Genomic DNA, 5000 nt, shown 5'->3' with positions numbered 1-5000 from the left:
TCTTCAGGGTCCAGACAGGGTAACTCCCTGGTCTCCAGTCTCCCAGATGTTTCAGCTCCAGTGTTCCTGCACAGCGACTGGCTCCTCCCACCAACCTGACAGGCTCTGAACAGAAACCAGAGAGTCATCAGTAAAACAATAAAGTGAGTTTCATCAGAAGAGAAATGAACCAAATCAAAGCTGCAGCTCCTCTTCTACCTGAGCAGGTGAGTCCAACAGCTTTTCCAGGTGAGCAGGTGTTTCTAGCTGAGCCTGAGCTTCTACAGTCCAGGAGAGCAGACTCATGGCCTTCACACTGGAACTCTTTGGTCCACATCAGAGCCTCCACTTCTCCATAGAGCGCCCCCTGGAGGACTGAAGGAGCCCCACAGCCGAGCTCCCTACAGACCACCTCTGCATCCTGCTGGTCAAAGTCAGCTTCATGCACTGAGGACCACCACTGGTTAGACTGGTTAGACTTCACCTCCAGTCTGCCTGAGCACAGACTAGTCCCGTCCAGCAGCCTGACAGAGTCTGGAGAGATAATAGAAGATGAAATAGAGATAAAGACACCAGACACAAAATAAAAACATGTTGTAGAAAATCCTCCTTCCTGACAAGTTCCAGGGGGGCTGGGCTTAGCCACAACCTGTCAGGCCACACCTGAACTGATAAAAGGCCTGATGAGGCCCTGCTCAGTCCTTCCCATTTGTTTGCTGCAGCATGTGGGTTAGCATGAAGCCTCGCTAATCCTTCTCAGTTGACTGTGTACTGGATGCATTACTTGAGTAAGTTCTGTATATCTGCAATCGTTATTGTTTCCTTGTTTAACAGCTAAGAAGTGCTTTAATTTGATTATGACCCGCTAGAGTAACTTCTGTCTACTGATTGTTTTCATTTGCCTTTTAGCTGTACAGTCATCTGTCAGTCAACGGCTCTCATCTCTGGTTCTCATACTTTAACTGGTCTACCAATGCAGAAGCTCTATACATTCTCCAGCTTCCACAACCGCAAGTTCCTACACATGTCATGAAACAAGAATTCAGTGATTCAAACTGGACTCAGCGCAACTTCAACATCAGTTCATCATTAACAACAGAACACATCTTTATATATCTTGGGCTTACCTGAGCAGGTGAGATCCAGGATGAAGGGAGAGTAATCTGATTCTGCACACTCCCTCAGAGCAGATCCAGACTGATCACAGTCAGACCAGATCAACCACACAGGTCTGTGTGAGGACTCCTTTCTCTCTCCTACAGAAACAGCAGAGCCACAGTCCAGCTGTCTACAGACAACAGCTGCTGTCTTCAGGGTCCAGTCAGAGTAAATCACTGGTCTCCAGTCTCCCTGATGTTTCAGCTCCAGTGTTCCTGCACAGCGAGTGGCTCCTCCCACCAACCTGACATCATAAGGCTCTGAACAGAAACCAGAGAGTCATCAGTAAAGAAGTGAATTCAAGAGACTAAACTCAGCTAATTCAGCTTCTGTGATTCTTTCTTTCTCTTTTCTTTCTCTCTTTACCTGTTGAGGTGTGTCGTCCTTCAGCCTGGAGTCCTGTGATTGGAGCACAGCCGTGGACAGAAAGAACAATCAGGTTATTTTGTAAATAACTTTCTATCAGCTCAGAAACATCTCAGTGAACTCCCTCTGGACTCATGTTACCAGTTTACTGTAGGTGAGATCAACATGTGAATACACAACACCAGCCAGCAGACTGGTTTGAATAGAGTTAAAAGAAAAGCTCATCAGTGAAGTATACTCGCTTAATTTCAGTTTGTTTTAGTGTATAGAAATACGTAGGGATGGTAGGGACATGTCTTTCCAACTGACTTGACCTAAACCTCACAGAGAATCTGTTCTATTACATTCAGCTAGTGAACAGTATTATTCTTTACACTTGTTAAAGCACTTTGTAACTTGTTTTTGAAAAGTGCTCTACAAATAAGGATTATTATTGATTTAAAGACTTTATTAAGTAATAAAACATGAACTTGAATGAATTAACTAGTAGGTGTTTATGGCAATAAATTTATCATTAAAAAAGTATAGCAGTGAGTTATAAGTAAAGGAGGAATCTCCGGGGCCAGCAAAGGATCAGTAGGAGGTTTCTTCATTGATTTGGAATAAAGTCAGTCTTTATTATTAAACAAGTAAAGAATAAATTGAAATAATTACAGTAAAGCAGTAAAATGGTATAACGGTGAGTAAAAATTAAAGAGCATTATAAATGACCTTCAACAGCATGCAGCAAAATAAGAGTGAGTTCCAAAATTAAAATTATAATTATAATTTTTTCAGCTAATGAGTGTTTGTATCTCTTAAAGACTTCTTGTTTCTTTCAAAATGGAAACATTGTTAGTAATATTTAAACATTTCTCTGTGATACAAAAATATTCAGGGCCACTTTATTGAGAATTTACTGTTTTACCTGTTATTCAGAAAAAACTTGGATGCATGCACAAAGATTGTAGTATTAGCAGCAAAAGGTACTTTATCCAGGGTTCAGTTATATAAAATGTCTTTTTAAACTAGTGCAGTCATTTAAACTTTCTCTTAGGGGAATTCAGGTTTGTCTGTGGTGGTTGGTCATTTTTATGACCTTTGTGGAATGGTGAAGTAGGCCTTTTTAAAGGGTCTCTGAAAAAATGCTGTGGAAGGGGACACTAGAAAAAAATAGAAACAGCATGGTCTCAAAAACGAGGTTGCAGCAGTGATGAGACTTTTTACTAAAACCTTATTGTCAAGGGCAAACTAGCCACTATGGCTAGTCAAGAACCCCGTGGTAAATCTGGGCATTACATAAAAAATAAAAAGCCATATGATAGATATTGTTACAGACTTTTGTTGTTGAAGCTGCTGGTTCCTGTTGAGCTTTGGAACGTGCAATAAGTGTTATTAGCTCAGATCACGGTTGAGCCAAAATAAAGAACCTATAGGAGATTTATTCTAACCGTCTGTTTTATTTTCATCAACAGAAAACTACTGTCCTGTTATGTCAACAAAGTAGCTAACTAGCATTTGAATACTTCATCCCCAAGGGAAGGGTTCTGGATTTCATGACCTCTGTAATAGTCTAATAAACCCTAATTAGCAAAAGGCAGCTGGTTCTCAGTAGACGGATCAAACTTTAGCTCTTGAAGTTTCCAGTTGATAAAGTTGTAAACTATAATTTTTTATAATTCTAACTTTTTTTACTAAAGGGAAAGAGGAGGCCTGTTAGCATGACTAGTGACTTAGTTATGAGTAAGGCTTTAGTTTAGAATGAGGGACATTGTCTATATGTTACTGAAAGACTACATTTAGAGTTATTTGGACGCTGTTAACACTTGTAGTTTTGGGGTTTTTTGCTACATAAGAATTGTCCTTATTTTGTAAGTGTAACTACAAATTAAATATTTAGTTTAGATTACAATATTCTCTTAATAGAAATATCCCATTCTTTTATTCATCCATGCTGGAGTGTCGCTCCATGCTAGCTAAGAAGGAACTAAGAGGGAACTCCGTGTCATTACATGCCAGCCAACAATGGACGTTTCTGTAATGCAGTCAATAAATAAAATGCAATCCTATAAAATTTTCATTGAAGAAACAAGTACATTGCAAAATTGATAGAAATCTTGTGGTCATAATAACTGGTCAATTTCATTTCACAATATTTGGGACAGAATTATTCCAACGGTTTAGTAAAAGTTGATAAACCTGTTTTAATTCAATTCAATTTTATTTATATAGCGCCAAATCACAACAACAGTTATCTCACAGCGCTTTTCATAAAAGAGCAGGTCTAGACCGTACTCTGTGATGTTATTTACAGAAGCCCAACAGTTGTTTTAGTGATTACTTACAAAAACTAGGGGGGGAAAGGATCTTGCTGCTGAGCATTTTAGTCCTAATTTATAATTATGAAGAGCAAATACAAAATAAGATAAAGAACAAGTCCCTTTAAAAAGGCCTACTTCACCATTCCACAAAGGTCATAAAAATGACCAACCACCACAGACAAACCTGAATTCCCCTAAGAGAAAGTTTAAATGACTGCACTAGTTTAAAAAGACATTTTATATAACTGAACCCTGGATAAAGTACCTTTTGCTGCTAATACTACAATCTTTGTGCATGCATCCAAGTTTTTTCTGAATAACAGGTAAAACAGTAAATTCTCAATAAAGTGGCCCTGAATATTTTTGTATCACAGAGAAATGTTTAAATATTACTAACAATGATGTTAAAATTTCCATTTTTTAAAGAAACAAGAAATCGTTAAGAGATACAAACACTCATTAGCTGAAAAAATTATAATTTTAATTTTGGAACTCACTCTTATTTTGCATGCTGTTGAAGGTCATTTATAATGCTGTTTAATTTTTACTCACCGTTATACCATTTTACTGCTTTACTGTAATTATTTCAATTTATTCTTTACTTGTTTAATAATAAAGACTGACATGATTCCAAATCAATGAAGAAACCTCCTACTGATCCTTTGCTGGCCCCGGAGATTCCTCCTTTACTTATAACTCACTGCTATACTTTTTTAATGATAAATTTATTGCCATAAACACCTACTAGTTAATTCATTCAAGTTCATGTTTTATTACTTAATAAAGTCTTTAAATCAATGAAAAACCTCCTTTATCAGTCAGAAACACACAACGGAAGGATGTACGCACCCCTCTTATCAGTTACATACATATATTTATGGTTGGGGTGGGACCGGATACACCTCTCTCATCAGATACATACACACATCCGGTATGGGGGCGGGACCGGAAGTAGCTGTCAAAATTAGTTTGATGGAATGTCATGTATATTTCTCTCTGATAGGAGGAGAGAGGAGAGGGACGAGAAAGCACAAGACTACCAGAAAGGGGAGAAGTTGTGTTAGTAACATGCAATAATGGGATGAGGTTGCATACAGAGGGAGAGAAAGTAGAGGAGAGAGGAGCTCAGTGCATCATGGGAAATCCCCCGGCAGTCTAGGCCTATAGCAGCATAACTAAGGGATGGTTCAGGACTCA

The 5000-nt window shown here is 38.5% G+C and overlaps 1 long non-coding RNA gene across 1 annotated transcript in view; it reads left to right on the top strand.

Moving 5' to 3' along the window:
* The first annotated feature begins 658 nt into the window (after positions 1–658).
* The window catches only part of LOC123980259, a 6500-nt gene continuing 2158 nt past the window's right edge, over positions 659–5000 (top strand). Inside the window, exons 1-2 of the long non-coding RNA XR_006827444.1 lie at positions 659–767; positions 1512–1576. This is a non-coding gene — a long non-coding RNA (uncharacterized LOC123980259). The remainder of the gene's footprint in view (positions 768–1511; positions 1577–5000) is intronic.

Source organism: Micropterus dolomieu, linkage group LG12 (genome assembly GCF_021292245.1).
Source record: "Micropterus dolomieu isolate WLL.071019.BEF.003 ecotype Adirondacks linkage group LG12, ASM2129224v1, whole genome shotgun sequence".
In the NCBI taxonomy this organism is placed as follows: Eukaryota; Metazoa; Chordata; class Actinopteri; order Centrarchiformes; family Centrarchidae; genus Micropterus; species Micropterus dolomieu.
Note: the sequence above shows the minus strand (reverse complement) of the source record. Positions and strands in the feature narration are given on the sequence as shown.